This window comes from Ambystoma mexicanum, chromosome 4q, assembly GCF_040938575.1.
Source record: "Ambystoma mexicanum isolate Mex_15411 chromosome 4q, UKY_AmexF1_1, whole genome shotgun sequence".
Lineage (NCBI taxonomy): Eukaryota > Metazoa > Chordata > Amphibia > Caudata > Ambystomatidae > Ambystoma > Ambystoma mexicanum.
In genome coordinates this window covers 103,040,337-103,057,765 of record NC_090928.1, presented here as the reverse complement: position 1 = coordinate 103,057,765, position 17,429 = coordinate 103,040,337, and the positions used below count along the sequence as shown (strand labels likewise).

Here is a 17,429-nt window from a genome sequence, read left to right as displayed (position 1 = left end):
GCGAGGGACAACGCATCACCCTGGTCACCTTATACGCGCCCAATTCGGGTCAAGTGCAGTTCCTCACTCGGATCTTTAGTGTCATGGATGAATGGGCAGAAGGGGCCATGATACTAGGCGGGGATTTCAACCGGATAGCTGACCCCCGTCTGGACTGGTGTTCTGCCAAGGGAGGGGTGCCCAAGGGGATCTCCAAGGATAATCTGGCCCTGCAGGCCCTCCTGAGGGACCATTACTGGGTGGACGTCTGGCGCAAGGCATACCCGGGTCAGGGAGGTTACACCTTTTTCTCTCCCCCACATTGTACCTACACTAGAATTGATCTCATGCTAATCTCCGAAGAGGGGGACGGGGTGGTTCAACGGCCGAGGGTGGAGGCCATAACGTGATCGGACCACGTCTGACTGGTCACTCCTTGTCGCCCCAAGATCCACCCGTTGGTGCAACAACACGCTTCTTAGGGATCCCGCGTTTCGGGACTGTATGAAACAAGAAATGTCGGCTTACTTTGAGACGAATGACAATGGTGAGACCGACATGTCCACAGTATGGGAAGCCGGAAAAGCCACTTTTAGGTGTCTCCTCATAGCAGAGGGCTCGAGGCGTAAACGGAAAGGGGCCTGATTGGGGGCAAGCTCCGGGCAGAGTTGGGGGTCTTGCGGGCCAGCCTGGGCGCTCCCGGGATAGACAGAGATGCACTTCTGGAGGAGATGCAGGGCAAAAGACAAGAGCTACACACGGTTCTTATAGGGGAGGTTATTAAGAAAATGTGGTACACCAAGCAAAGATACTATGAACGGGGAGACAGAGTGGGAACTCTTTTGGCACAAAGGTCCCGGGGCTGCAGGGTGGAAAGGGGGGTTGCCCAGCTTAGCGATGGGGAAGGTAGGACTCACAGGGGCTGGGAGGGAATAGCGGACTGCTTTGCTGACTATTACAGCAAACTTTATTCCAGGCAAGCAGATGAATCACTGGAGGATATCTCAGCCTACTTGGCGGAGCACCCCCTCCCCAAGCTATCCGACGAAGACCTAGGGGCCCTTGAGGGGGAGATTTCAGAGGAAGAGGTGGAGAGCACCATTAAGAGACTGAAGGCAGGAAAGGCACCGGGGGGGACGGCTACACGGCTGATTTCTATAAACAGACCCAATCGATCTTGGTGAAGCTCTTGGCCAAACTGTTCAATCAGATTAGGAGCCGAAACTCAATTCCACCGACGTTTCTGCAAGCCCTCATCACCGTCATACCCAAGTCCGGTACAGACCAGACAGAATGTGGGTCCTATAGATCCATCTCACTCCTTAACTTAGATGCCAAGATTTTTACCAGAATCTTGGCCTCCAGACTTGAGAACTGCCTTCCACGCCTGATACACCCTGACTAAGCGGGATTCGTCCTCAACAGGCAGGACTGTGACAACATACGGAAGACACTCCATATACTTGCCACAGTGGGGGTCCGGGACGAGGGGGCTCTTTTACTGGCACTCGATGCGGAGAAAGCCTTCGACAGGGTCAGCTGGGCTTTCATGGGGGAGGTTTTTGCATCTCTGGGGATGGGTCCTAGGTGGCTGGGGTGGATGGCCGCGCTTTACTCTTCCCCCTCGGCTTGAGTGGTGGCAAACGGGACAGAATCGAGAGAGTTCCCCCTCCAACGCGGTACAAGGCAGGGATGTCCCCTGTCCCCGCTAATTTATGCACTAGTAATGGAACCATGGGCAATCTCAGTCCGCAATGACGAGGCTATTAGGGGAGTACAGATGGGAGACATGCAATGCAAAATCTGCCTCTTCGCAGACGACGCCCTACTCTACGTCACCAGACCGTCCCAAACAGTCCCCCGGTTATTACAGGGCCTCTCGCGCTATGTGGAACTATCGGGTTATAAAGTCAATCTGGATAAGTCAGTGGCATTTATGGGTGGGAAACTGTCAGATCCAGAGATGGCCTTTGTGAAAGGGATCCCCTTTAGACGGACTGAAGAGGGATTCTGGTACTTGGGAGTGCAGATTATCCGTGACCTTGAGGAACTGTACACAGCTAACTTCCCCCCCCCTCTGGTCCGCAATCAGAAGAGATGTGGAGAGGTGGGCAGGATCGGGGCTCTCCTGGATGGCGCGCCTTAACCTCATAAAAATGGTTCTCCTCCCAAAGTTTTTATTTCTCTTCCAAATGCTCCCGGTGATAATCCCCAAGACTTTCTTTATAGAAACGAAGCGAGTCCTGCTCAACTTCCTCTGGTCAGGCAAAAAGCATAGGATTTCCTACGAGGTGTTGACTAGGGCTAAGGAAGATGGGGGAGTGGGGTATCCTGACCTGGAAACGTATCACAGAGCTTCTCAGCTGAGGGTTTTGGTTGATCACTTCTCCCCAGATACGAAAAAACAATGGGTTGCCATGGATAACAGGCCCCTTGCCCCGGTCACAATAGAGGAATGGCTTTGGGTCCCAAGGAAAAAGATCCCCAGAAGCGTCCTGAATCATCCAATCTTGAAGGTGCTGTGGTCCCTGTGGGGAGAAGGAGGTTACTATCGGTGGCTCACGACGTGGCCGTCCCCGTTGAGCTGCATCCATTGAGCAGAACCAGCGGCGTATCAGTCGTGGTTTGAGGCAGGCCTTAATAGGAACGGCCATCTGTGGGTGAAGGGTTCTTTCCTGCCCTTAAGTGATCTCTAGGAGGCTCTGGGAGTTGGCACCCTGTCCCCCTTTCGCTACCTCCAGCTTAAGGGTGTCCTCACCGAGCCATCCTGGGGCGACACCCTCAGGAGGGATCTCACGGAGTTCGAAAAGCTTCTCCTGTCTGCGAGGGGTTCCAAGGGGATAATATCACGCCTTTACAACCTCTTCCTGTTCTCTGCCCCCAGGGATCCTCCACCGGCACGCACACGGTGGGGTAGGGACCTAGGAGAGGAGATTGATGATGAAAGATGGGCGGAGATGTGCAGGCGGGCCAACCAATCCACGGCCTCCCTCCAATATCGCCATCAAGCCCTTATGATACTACACCGATGGCACTACCCCCCACAGAGGATTGCTAGGATAAAACCAGGATATGACCCACACTGCTGGAAATGTAGGACTGAGAGGGGGGACAATATCCACATGTGGTGGGGATGCCCAGTGGTCCAAAACTATTGGGAAAAGGTACTCGCCTGGATCAAAGGGGTGGACGGGGTTGAACGGTCTCCCTGCCCTTGGCTCGTCCTCTTTGGAATCGACATTGGGGAGGGTCAGGAGGGCACTCAAGACCATATGCTCCAAATCATGTTGGTGGCAGCCAGATGCTGCCTTGCACAAAAATGGAAACACCCGGAAATGCTGGGGGAAAAACATGGGTGACCAAGGTGCGGGCCATATATGACATGGAGTTTCTCACACACCTACTCGATGAGTCCAAGTCCAACATCGAGGCAATCTGGCTCCCCTTTTTTGACAAATATGGCTGACCAACTTAACCCCCCACGCCTGGGCCCGGGGTCTTCCCACAGGGGCGCTGGACCATTGCACACCGACCTGATTGTGAACTTCTCCCAGTTGGACCCATGATCTCGGCGCGCCAACTGCACTGTGTAACGATACTACTGTCTCAGGAAAGTCCGTCAAACAAGCAACAAGCAACTAACGAGAACTTGAACTGTAGGGGGGTGGGGGGAGGGACAGGGGGGAGGTGAGGTGTTACGATTGGTTGTTTGTTAACTCATGCTTACACATGCTATGTAATGTCGTACTACATATACAAAACTTAATAAAAATTGATTTAAAAAAAAACCTGTGGGATCCTGGCAAAACAAAAAGGCATCCAACTCCCGAGACGACCTGAGATTTAGCGCGAAAAGACCCCGAATCAATTAGACAATATCTACTGTCGAAAGGAGATATACAATAATTGCACAATCTCACAACTACAAAAGAAGGAAGATATCTCCCATCTGCAACTACTCCGACTCCCCAAAAGTGGAAGGCAAAAAACCTTATAAGAAGGAAGATACCCCCATCTTATGCAAAATAACTCTCCAGTCCAACCACTAGATACCGACAAGCTTCCTGGAAAATCTGAATTATTGGGGAATAAGTGAACGTCAGATCACGCTGTAAAGAAATCCACTGTCCTGAAGAGGCCTGAATTTGGAAGAGCAAGACACCAGGGATGGTGTCAATACAACATCTTAGCCGAAACATTTGTAGACATCCTTAAAACACTAAAAACGTGTATTTCTGAATACGGACTACAATAACGTTCCCTGTACAGCTCCCCCTATAACGAAATGCTATATTCAAAAAGCTATATTCAAAAAGCAATGAATATTTGCTATGAATCAATTTATGTCACATACTAATCACATTCCCTGACATTGTTGTTTTCTGAGAAAGTGCATCTTTCTTTCTTTTTCCATTGATCTTGGTGTACATTGTGCCTTTTGGAAAGCACTTGGGACCAACATCTTTGTTTTTATAAAATTTTCTTGAATACATTTTGTTTTAAGTATGTGTAACAATGTGGCAGGTTTTTCATATATAACCCAGGGTCTATGTACCTAGCTATCAAGGTGGACTGAGAAAGAGGTAATTGGGCTGTTGCTGCTTCTCTGTACTGTATATCTGGTCCCTATACAGCCCAATCCCCCTATAACAAAAAAGTGGGACATAACCATTATATATCCGGCTGTAAAAGCACCAGCTGTAATAGCGCCGGCTGCAATAAACTTCTTTTTATTGATTTTACAACATATAAAACTGTTTCCCCTTCCCTGCCTTCCTTCTTCCCACCCCACCCCATGGGTGCAGCCGAGGGTCCTTTTCTTATTCTCGTCATTCGGTGCAAAGAGCTCAGTGCATGTCCAACTGTCTGAGGCGGTGGGGTCACCATTGTATCTGAAAATCATCCTTGAGGAAGTTCAAGATCTCTCCCCAATCTTTTGCAAAGTTCTGTAGATTATTGTTCATTGCATACGTGGCCCATTCCAGGGCCACAGTTTCCCACACTTACCGCAGCCAGTCTTGTACCGTGGGAACTTTCGGGCTCTTCCATCTTTAAGCTATGATGGTCATTGCTGCCAAAGTCAAAACTACCCTTGCTTTCTCCCAACTTTTGGGCTCAAATTAATTCCCCCTCGCTGTGAGGAAAAATAGGGTGCATTCCGGGGGTCTGCCTCCTGTCCCAAATGCCTGGGTTTGCGCTTGTTGTATTTCCTGCCAGAAGGGCTCCATCTTGGGGCATCTCCACCATACGTGTTCCACGGTGCCCTCCCTGCCACATCCCCTCCAACACTCTGCGGGCGTGCCCGGGTACATATTGTATAGGCGGGCAGGTGTATAGTGCCATCCGTAGAGGATTTTGTACCATGTATCCTCTAGCAGAGATACTCTTGCTAAAATAGGAATCTTTCCCCACAGTTTTCCCCATTCTTCCTCCATAATCTCCTGTCCCAGTGCCTGCTCCCATTGTTGCATATATGGCCATTCAGTTCTAGGGGTGGTGTCTTCTAAAATGTTATACAAGTTGGACATCGGCCCTTTTGACCCATCATTCGTCAGTAGAAATCTCTCTTCCTAGTGGCCGCCTCCTTATTATTTGGGTTTAGTACCCAATGTCTTAATTGAGCATATCTTAGTCTCTCCCCCTCCCCCAGCCTGAATTTCTGTTTACAGTCCAAGACGGAGTAGATACCTTGTCCCTGAAATAGATCCGTATAACCCTGCATCCTCCCTCCTTCCACTGCTTGAACGCTCCTTTTTCCGTCCCTGGCAACAATTCGTCATTCTGGAAAATGGGGGTAAATGGGCAGGGAAAGGTTGTGATACCTCGGGTTCTCACCATCTTGTCCCACATATCCGCTACTAGCCTTGTGATGGTACTCTCACATGTGTTTACGTCTGTGCTGTTTCGAGAGCCACAGCACCTCTCTCAGGTCATGTTGTGCCATTGCCTGATACATGGCAACCCATTGTTTCCCCTCCAACCCCCAAAACCATTCCCTAATCACCCTTAATTGTGCTGCCTCGTAATATAGTTGGATGTCTGGGAGGGCCATTCCTCCCTCCAAAGAGGACATGCGCAGGCGCCTATTAATCCTAGCTTTCCTACCTTCCCATATAAACTCATTAGTCATATTCCTCATTTCCCAGAAGAGGCTTGCTGGGAGTGCTTGCAGTATCGCCCGAAATATGTATAAGATTCAGGGTAGTGCAACCATTTTCACTGCCGCCATCCGTCCTATCCAGGATAGCCTAAGATGTCGGCACCTCTGGAATTCCTTCCTTATCCCCTTCAGTAATGGCAGGTAGTTTGCTGTGTACAATCCAGCTAGGGTCGGCGTAGGTTGGATTCCTATGTATCTGATCCCCCCTGGAGACCACACAAATGGTGTGGATGCCTTCAATGCGTCCTGGTGTCCTTTTTCTAGCGTGAGGTTCAACAGTTCCGATTTGCTGATGTTAATGTGTAGGCCAGATGCTTCCCCAAACCTCTCAGATAATGCCCTCACCGCCTGGATAGATTCCTGGGGTCTGGTGAGTGACGACATCATTTCATCGGCAAAGGCTGCGACTTTGTGTTGCTGCCCTCCCCCCCCCGCAAAGGTTATCCCCTGCATCTCCTCCGTTTCCCGTACTGCCTGAAGGAAAGGCTCCAAATACATTGCGTAAAACAATGGGGAAAGTGGACACCCCTGCTTTGTTCCCCTGCCCAGGCAGATGGGGCACGACATGTCCCCGTTAATCACCAGGCGCATTAACGGGTCACAATAGTTTGCTTGCACCATTTTGAGGAAGTTTCCCCCTAGGCCCATCGTCTCCATGAATTGGAACAGAAAAGACCACTCCACCCAGTCAAATGCTTTCTCCACATCAAGTGCTAAAAGGACAGCAGGAGTGTTCGTTTTCCGCACCTTTTCCACAAGGTGAGCCACCCTCCTGATACTGTCCGCCGTTTGTATTAACCACACAAATCCCACCTGGTCTGGATGGATTAGGTCAGGTAAGAGTCCCTCCAATCTAATCGCTAATATTTTGGTGTACATTTTTGCATCTAAATTTATGAGGGAAATGGGCCTATATGACGGGCATTCCGTGGGATCTTTATTAGGTTTCGGGATTAGGGTCACTGTTGCCTCTTCCAAGGATGGGGTAATTTGGCCTGAGTTCTTAAATGTGTTGAAGAGCTACGTTAGATGCGGGATGAGTGCTGTAGGGAATGTCTTGTAGAAGGCTGCCATATAGCCATCCGGCCCCAGTGCCTTATTCAGGGATAGTTCTGTTACAACCTTTCTCACCTCATCTTCCGTTATTGGCCGACTCAGTGAGTCTTGGGCGTCCTTACTTATGTGGGGGAGCTTAAGTTTCTCAAGGAAGTTTACCTGCTGTTGGCGCTGGGGGTTTTGTGACGTGTATAAATCCTCAAAATCCTGCTAGGCGTTCTTGTATGTCCTTAGTATGGGTAAGACGCCCTCCCTTCCCATCAAAGCAGTTATTGCGTATCGCGCGCCCGCTCCCATCAACATCCGTGCTAGCAGTGCTTCCGCCTTATTGGCTTTAGCGTAGTAGAGTTGCCTAACGAAGAGCAGTGCCCTTTCACTTTTTTTGTTCTGAGAACCCAGAGTTGTCCAACCGCCTGCCTGTAGGTTCTAAGAGTGGCCCTTGGGGGGGGGTCCTGCCAGTTGCGTCTCTAATGCCTTCAGCTGTTTACCCCTATAGGTTTTTGCAGCGATGAGCTCCCCCCCCCCTCGCTCATTGTGGCTTTAAATGCATCCCATCTAATGCTCTCCCTTGTCTCTATGCTATCATTAATTTCAAAGAAATCCTTTACCTTCCCTTCCATATATTCTCTTATCACCTGGTTCCTTAACAAGCTCCCTGGACATTTCCATCCCCAAATCCCTTGCTTTTGTCTATGTAGTTCAATTTTCATAGATACTATCTTGTGGTCAGCTGCACCCCCTCCACTTCTCTCACCCTGCCCAGCAGCAGCACGGACACCCAAATATAGTCAATTCTTGATTGTGTGCCATGCACAATCAAGAGGGAACGACGTCCACTCATCTCCCGTTTTTTTTCCGCAGCATTATTTGCCACCGTTTTTTTACTGCAAAAACACATTGAAAAATATGGGGGGGTGGGTAGAGGGATGTAGGGGGCCTGTGGACGAGATTGTAAATAGGTGGAAAAGAGGTTTGGGGGGTAACCCCCCCCAACAAAAACAAAACAAAAAAATCAAAGATTTTTTCGGCAAAAAATGCAGCGAAAAAAATAAAAAAGGCAGATGGAATGATATGGAATACTCAAGAGGAAGGTATATCCCTCTTTGTCCCCCTTAAGTCCCCTCCACACATCCCGCAACCCCGCCCCATCTATTCTGTCTTGCACTTCAGCCTATGCTACTAACTCCTCCTCCGCTCCCCCAATCTGTCCTTAACCCTATCCCATGCCATATTAAGATCTCCCATTAATATTAAGTGTCCCTCGCAAATTCCTCCAGTACTCCAAGAAATCCCTTTAAGAATGTTTCTTGGCCCACGTTTGGTGCATAAATAGATGCAATAGTGTAGGTTGCCTTTTCCCGTTTCCCTGTCTTGGGACTCTGCCCTCCCTCTCCCCCCTCTCTGCAACTCCCCTCCACTCCCCTGCCCCCTCCCTCCAGAGGGTGTACCTGTCCCTCATTTACCCTCTTCTCTCCTTTCACGGACATCTCCACCCTTTCTAACTCCAAGGTGTTTACTCCCCCCTTCCCCCTGCCCCTTTTCCATCCCCTACAGTTCCACCACCCCTATATTTTCGCTTCCTGGGGACTTCAGTGTACCGCCTCCCCTTCTTCCACTCCTGCCTTCGCTTCTCTCGCCTTGCGCGGCGGGCTGCGTAGTGTCATTCTTCTCGGTCTTTCACCCACGGTGGTTCATTCCCATAGTCTAGGTCTTCACCTGTTTGTGGTTGGTGATCGGTCATCCTGTTGGCCCGGGTCAAGGTCCACTTGCAAAATGTCAGCCCCTTCTTGCGGTGAGACTATGTTTTTGCACCTCTGCTCACTCAAAGAGAAGACCGAAGGGGAAGGGCCATTTATATCTTATTCCCTGCTCATTGAGCACTGTAAGTATTCATTTTTTTAAAAAATTGTTTTTATTGATTTCGACATGTACATCATACAATGTATCGAGCGCATCTCTATTAGCATGGTGGCGGCCAGGTCCTGGTATAGAACAATCTGTTGCCCTTTCTACATCACCGGTTCCTGCTGTCTGCACGCAAGACTGCTTCTTTTGGGAATACCTGGTAAAAGCTGCCAACACATCTCTTGGTCTTGTGGTTTGGCTTCTAATCAGTCTTCCCACTCTGTGGATTCGGTCTAGTTCGATAGACTCTGGGCACCCTTCCCCCAGGAGTTCCGCAAAAATTCCTTGGACCACTTAATTTAGTTCTTTGTCCGACATCAATTCTGATAGCAGTTTCAGCCTAATGTTGATTCTTCTGGATCTGTTCTCCATATCCTGCATTTGGAGTTCTAGATTCTGTGTGGCCGCATCTAGTCGCTCTATAGCTGCGCTGTTCGCCATTTTTCTATCCACCTCTTGTAGTCCCTTTTCCAGGAGATCCGTTCTCTCTCCCAGTTTCCCCATCGCTTGTCGTATCTTCCGTAGGGCCGCGTTTAGACCCTACCTCATAAGCTGGAACTGCTCTTGAAATGTTTTGGCCAATGTGGCCTGTATGGTGAGCATTTCCTACGAAGGTCGTGTCGTGACAAGGGGGGTCATCGATTCTATGTCCGCCGGGTTGCTGCATCCCGTTGCCCCCTCTTGATTGCTTTTGGGTGTGTCCTTAGCCTCTTGTGTGGGGCACATGGTTGGGAGGGTTCCCGGCAAATCTCCCAATGTCTGACCCGTCTTTACTATTCTTCCTTTAGATTTCGGGTCATGTCTCATCTGGGTCCCTCTGGCTGCTAAAAGGAAAAAAGGTTTCCAACTAGGAAACCCGCACCCACTGCACATTGTTGGTGGCCTAAACCTAAAGAATATTTATACATTACACAATGGCTTCCGTTCTCCTTTGGAAAAGAAAAACGGAAAGCCAGAATAGACTGTAGTGTGTTCTAGAGAAATTCAAAGATATTACTTTGTGAATTTGTCATTCAACATGTGAACAAAACAATCCATTTATGAACAAATAATCAATACAATTTGATAGTTGAGGTGCAATATAAGATACTTTAATTCACAAAAAAGCCCAACGCGTTTCGAGTAGTGCATCACTCTTCATCAGAATAAGAAGCATTTCATAGCGTTCAATAACAAAATAACGTGTTTCAAAATCGTGACTACTTTTGAGTCCATGTGTTATAAACATGATCGCATACCTATCAATCCAACAGTATGCCCTTGTAGTTTAACATAATGCGACTAATCTTGAAACGTGCAACTTGTACAACCTCAACATCATTCTGGTACTCATCCTCTATTATTTGATAGATAGAAAAGAAAATGTTTTCCCTTCGGTATGGTGACAAGTCAGTTTAACTTATCAATCTAGGTTTCAGGTATAGCTATAACACAAATGTCCCCCATATTTCAAAGCTCACATAAAAAAGTGTTGTCAACCTTACCTAGCATACTAATGGAAACTACGTCTAGTTGGCTCAGCCGTTTAATTACGGCAAAATAAAATGACAAAACAGCGCGCATGCCCGCTTGTCGTCATACAAATGTGTATAGCTGATGATTTCCAAGTAAATCTTTATGTGTTGCAAGAAGAATCAAAGTTTTGTAGGCAGAGAATCTGACTTCAATTCCAAATTAGTCCTAGTGTATAAATAATAAGAAAAAGACATTGTGTACTAATCCGAGGATGACGTCACTTCGCGCATTTGTGAGCGACATCATCGGTTTGTGATCTAAAAAACGGTGGCTGAGAAGAATTAGGCTCGCAGAATGAGTCATAGTTTGTAATTAAAGAGTAAAAAGTAGAGGAATTGTGTACCAGTCAGTTGATGAGGCCACTTCGCGCTTGCGCAATTGCGTCATCATGGGTCTAATGCCGAAAAGGTGGCTGAAAAGTGTTGAGTCCTACTCAAGACGGATAGCCAGATGGATCAGTGATATTTAAAAATGTGTTTAAAAGATCTTTTGAAGAAAGTGCTTGGAGAAGCATCACGTAGATTATCTGTGTGCAATAGTCGTGCATGCTGATTTATATTTCAACTGATCTGAAAAGAAAGAAATGCTAGACTTAGTCTTTACGGTAAGAAAATAATGAAATCTGTAAATTCTAATAGGAAACAACTTGACAACGATGGTCTGAGGGTGTAAAGGATTTGTAGCAGCCCCAAAACAGTCTTCCAACCGCAAAGAGCATAAGCTAAGCATCATACATTCATGTATGGAATGATTAAAACTGCCATTGATTCGTCTGTGATTGTTTTAAGACGATTTACAAAGTTTACAACCTAAATAATACCACCACCCCTCAATCTTGGTCCTCATTTCATCCACCTCGGTAGAAATGAAGGCCGAGACAACCTGTTGAGATTGTAACATGTAGCCTGCAGGTGACCCACAGATCCCTGCAGTGGATTTATAAACTCACTGAGCTATCTTACTTTCAGCAGTCCGCATTAACACAGCAGAAGCAGGCAGAGTTGTTGTGTTTTCCATCTAATTCAGGGAAGCAGCTCGTTACACAGGCGTTTCCCTGTTGCACCCAAATTATTTATTTCCCAGCCACTGCATGCATTGATTTATTGACCCCCCTACCTTTTATCTGAATGTTGCAAGAGATCTCGGTATCGTACAGCAGCCGGATGGAGCATTTCATCTCCAGGTTCAAGGATTTGATCCCGTAGCTCAGAAAATGGATCATTTTCATGGTAGCCCCTTGCTCCTTAGTGCACTGTTTTATCTGACTCCACTTCACAGTCTCATTATAACATTCCCGAGGGCACCCCGGTCTTCTTGCATGACTCCACAAGATCAAGTAGGAGCCGCCTCTTTCCCTTCAGGCGGTGAGTACTGGGAAACTAGGTTTCCCTTAGTCTTCGACTATGTTGCCATTTCTTGGTAAATTTTTATCTATGTGCCAAGTACCTTCCAGTACCGCGCATAGGAGTCCTTTTATTTTATGGCCCTAGCTACCCTCTAAGGATTTGTGGGTGTTTGTACAAGTCTGCCTAGAACGAACTGGTTGCAGCAGTTTACTGTTAAAATATTTTTACTTCGTTTTTATGGACCAGACCACGTTAGGCCCAAGACTGTGGCAAGTGCTGAAAATGGCCATACCACGAAGTCTTTTGTTCTGTCCATTGACCATTTTGTCCCTTTGCCTTCCCCCAGGCGGAAAGACCCGGGTTGTCCTTATTTGGGCATGGAGCTTCCCGCGAAAACTGCATCTTTCGCGGGCTCCGGAATGTCACGTGTGCTTGGGCCCAGGAAGAGTGTTGGGACTGTCTGGTCCCAATCCACACTACCAGTGCCAGTATGTTTGGTATTCCTGAATGACTGGAACCACTGTGGGCCATGATTGGCCCACGCCTGAGGTGCATGCAAGAGAGCAGATCTTCCATTCGTGATCTGGGATTTGAGTGTAAAACAAATTGTGGATAAGAGAAGGGGCTCTGCATCCATTCCAGGTCGATCTAGTGAGGTTCACACTGAACCTCATAAGGATCCAAGTATCCTTAATAAGAAAGCAGACTCGTTTGGCACCATGACCCCGCTGCTGTCCCGTCGGACCCCTGTTTCTTCATCGATCCAAGAAGGCCTGCAAGGGTGCCTCTCCCCTTTGGAGTAGCGGGAACAACTACTCTCAGCACCTTTTACCTACCCTCGCAAAGTGCCTATTCGGAAGTGTTCCTGGGCCATCCAGTGAACTTTTCAACTTGATCCCAGGGTATCGCACAGGAACGCCACCATCGAGTTGAAAATCGAGACTTTCGCTAGCTTGTGCTCCTGGGCCTTCTCCCGACATAATCCATTGACCCAGCTCCTCTGGGTCGCGATTTATGAGAGTATGCCACACCGCAAGCATTTGCGCTCCCTGTGTCGCCCGGCTGTGGTGACCATCGCTGAAAGTGCCTGCAGCTCTTCCTTAACGTGTCCTGAGATGTGCTGCACCAGAACTTTCGAGAGCTGAGTAAAGGCTACTGTCCCACCATAGATGATCGTTCTGTCCTGCAGCCGCTGAGAGCCGGAGCGTCCTGAAACTGCAGAGTTAACACCTACGAGTGAAGTGGGCTAGACTGCCAAAGTTTGGTTCGGACTGTGTCGAGGGTCGGTGAGTACTTTACTAACTTACCAGTGGCCCTCTGGCACACCCCTCCCTTTGTACGCATGAGAATCCCTCAAAAGATACTCACCTTGGCTGGGATAGCCTGCTGCCTCCCCAGCTATTACCCAACTCCGCAAGTTGCTCTATCCGCAGGGGTAGACCTTCCTCTAGGAAAAGGAACTTATTCTTCATCGCCTCAAGCCCCTTCCTGAGCAGCTACAGCCCCCTGAAGAGAACCTGTTTTTTGTTTTACACACGACCACGCATTGCCAACGCACAACTGTACTTTGAGCGCTAGACTTCTCACTTGGTAGGGCTGGACTACATAAGTTACGGATTGTTGATGAAGGACTGTCTAAACTGATATATGTGCCAAACTAACCCCTTTCTGTTGCAGGTTGTGTTTATTTCTTCCCCCCATCATCAGCCTTAGGCTAATCGCATTATTGTACAGAGAAATGGTTTAATGTGGGACTTCTTGTAATTGAGGGAGAAGCCCAATTTGTGGAGAGAGTGGCAAGATAAGCTGAGATGTTCCCAGGCTTGTTCGGGAGAATGGGCCCCGATTAGCCAATCGTCCAGGTAGGGGTAGATGTGAATCCCCCCTCTCCTAATACTCTCCCACCACCACTATTAATTTGGTGAAAACCCTCGGGGGTGGAGTTCAGCCCGAATGGCAGAACTCGAAATGGATAATGAGAACCACCAACATCGAACCTCAAGTACTTTCTGTGCTTGTGATGAATAGGCACATGAAAGTAAGCCTCCTGAAGGTCCAATGTCAGCATCCAGTCTTGGAGTTGGAGATCCTGAAGCATCTGGGAAAGGGTAACCATCTTGAAATTGTCCTTTCTGAAGAACTTGTTCAAGTTTAAGTCCAAGATGTGTCTCAATCCTCCATCCTTTTTTGGTATCAGAACATACAGGGAGTACCAACCCTTGCTCCACTCTGCCACAGGTACCAGTTCTATAGCACCTTCCTCTAGCAGGGTAAACATTTCCTGCACAAGGAGCGGATCCGGAACTTTGAAAGAGTTGCTCCCTGGTGGATAATCCTGAGGCCTTTTTTGAAAAGGTAGGCAGTATCCTTGGGCTACAGTTTCTAGTGCCTAAGCATCCGAAGTAATGCCGGCCATTCTTTCAGATGCTGAGTAAGTCTGCCTCCCATCGGGGTCTTGTGAGGCAATGCCTCAGAGTGATTTTGAGACAGCTGAAGCACCGGCTAAGGGTAAAACTGCCACTGCTTGGGCTGACTTTGCACCTCTCCCTCGTCCACCACGAGGGAATCTTCTCTGATCACTTTGACTGGCTTGTCAACTTCCTCTTCCAACTGAGGAGTATAATTGAAAGGACCTACCCCTCCAAGATGATGAACCAGATTAGGAGTGCTGAGGCTGTCTAATGGCGGCACTAAGAGATTTGGCTGCCGCTTTCGAGGTCTGCAGCTTTTCCAAACTTTCATCAGCCTTGCTGCCTAACAGCCTTGAGCCATCAAAGGGCATATTGAGGAGTCTAGACTGCACATCTGGTGCAAATCTGGACTTCCTCAACCATGCAAATCTGTGCATCACAGTACTAGTTGCCATGGATCTGCTGATGCTGTCTGCAGTATCCAGACCTGACTGGAGGCATTCACACATTGCCTCCTTACCATCCCTGATGATAGCCAGCAAGCGGTCTCTTTCTTCACCTTCATGGATGTGGTCAGCCACCATAGCTACGCAGTCCCAATGGGTAAACATGAATTTTGACAAGACACAAGTGGCGTTTGTTTATTTTAAAGCCATACTACCAGCAGTAAGTATTGTTCTCGCCCAGGCATCCACTCTCTTTATCATCCCTATAAGGAGGAATAGAGGGGTATGCTGATTGCGTGGTAGATATAGCAGCTTGAATAATCAAACCTTTTGGTGTTGGGTGTTTTGTTAAGTACTCTGGGTCACTGCCAGATGGCCTATATTTTTCTACAAAATTTGAATTTATTGCAGCCTCCGTTTTTGGCGTCTTCCAATTTGTTGACACCCTTTTTTGTAGAGAAATGTGAAAGGGTAAAATTGGATCTCTTTGGGGACCCTGATCCAAAATATCTGTCAGGTCATCCTGTTCAAAAGAACGTGTAGGCCTGCTCCAGCCTAAATATTCTACCACCTTGCTCATTAGCTGCCTATATGAGGAGTCAGCGTGGTCATTAGGATCTGGCTTACCAAATTACAGTTCTGGAGAGGTATCTATATAACTGGATGATTGTAGGTTATCATACAAGTCTTTTAACCTAATCAACTCATTAGGGGTGCTATATTGTAACCTAAATGGCGGTGTGTTATCTGAAGGCTCATTATCTTCATAGATTGAGGTTAAAGACTTGAAAAAGGCTTTCTTTGGCATGGAGTTACTATTGGCTTCGACAACTTTGAAGAAATTGCCGACAATGACTTCGGAGTGGAGTCGATTTTATCGTAGTCGACTCAGTGTCGTAGACGGTTCCGATGCTGATGGTGTTAACGAGGGCGTCAGAGTTGTCAACATTTTAAGCTTTTTTGAAGGAACCCTCGCTGGACTGGATTCCTGACTTGTCAAAGCCCTGCACAATCTCTCGTCGGATCGAGATTTTTCTCGATGCAGTTCCGGCTAATGGCTCGGATTCGAAGATTTTAATGATTTTTGTCTTTGACTTCTCTTTGCCGTCTTGACGCAGATCGACAGGGGCCTGGGCTTTCTGCTTTTCCTTCGAGGGGGTCGGGCCGCATTCTCAAAGATTTTAAACATTTCTTTACGTAACACATCCCATTTAGCTGGGGAGTCCGACTTAGTTGGACATTTCATTACCTCGGCCGAGGAATCACTAGAGGTCGAAGGTGACCTCTGATGCTGTTTCTTGCCCTTCTTTAAAGAAGACTAAGAATGGCGCGATCGACTTCTCGATAGATATCTTTTAGATCTTTTCCATCAAGGAGAATCTCTCGACTCATCCGATTTTCTTTCTGAGCTATTAGAAGGAGACTTCAAAGGCAACCTCCCCACCGGCAATTAACCTTTATGCTCCCTCAGAGGCTTTTTGGTCATCTCCTGACAGGAGTTACAGTCAGAGTTTCGGTGACCGGTACCACAGACATATGCAGTGGGGGCCGGTGATTGACATATTTGATCCACAGTCTTGCCACTTCTTGAAGCCCATCATAGGTGTTGATAGAGCCGACAGAGAAGACATTTTCATTGATTGAAAATTGCTGACAAAGTTCATTGAAGAACCAAAGAGTGCCGTAATTCTTCCAAGCGTTAGCTCAGAAAAACAGAACTGAAGCCAACGGGCACTGCATGCGCTACTTATACTGATGAGGACATTGACAGTCGAACAGAGGCCCTCTAGGGACATCGACTCGACTAGACGCCACACAGCGCCCCAAGTCGAAATTATTTTCCGAAGCAGCTGAAGCTGGAAGGATAACTATCATAAGATGACTTTTAAAACAAAAAATAGGCGAATTTTCGCTGTTGCCAATTATTTTTGCAGATCAACATTCAGCATTTTCGGACAGTTTATAGTGACCCAATAACCACAGGAGACCAATTGACAGAGAGATGTATGTCAAAACATGGACGTTTGCCAAAGCAATATACACTTGTGTTTTTTAAAGAGACACAAAATTACCAACTGATGAAGTGATTTCTCCAGTAGATGAAAGACAGATTTAGTTAAACATTTTAATCCATTTTATTTGTCATCAAACTTAAACACTTATGCCGCAATGGGACTCTTTTGTGACAGTTTTGTATGTTTAAATGAATGTTTTTTCTGAATTAACTACTGATGATGATGAAAATCGGGTGATCCTCTTACTGGGAGTTTATTTCACTGCTTTTACATGGTTAAAGAAGCTGCCTGTGACACCATGTGCTGGCTCTGGCAGCAAGGAATCAAACATCACAAACCAAATGCAATGTAAGTTATTACTATTCATGTAGTGATTACATGTTTTTATTAAATGTGAGTTATGATATCACAAGACAGTTATAAGAACATTGTGTGCTTGTTTTATACAGCTATTGCAGGTTTCCATGTGGCAAAATGGTCGCAATAGCAAAACGTATATAGGCATTTCAATACGGTTTTATGATGGAGCAGATGTATATATAATGTACTAAAATAGTAGAATATTTGTGACAGAGCTTATAAAACCCCAACTGTGC

The 17,429-nt window shown here is 47.2% G+C and overlaps 1 protein-coding gene across 2 annotated transcripts in view; it reads right to left on the bottom strand.

The window, feature by feature from the left end:
• DZANK1 (double zinc ribbon and ankyrin repeat domains 1) overlaps positions 1-17,429 on the bottom strand; it is a 1,110,268-nt gene that overhangs the window by 264,722 nt on the left and 828,117 nt on the right. The window lies entirely within an intron of this gene.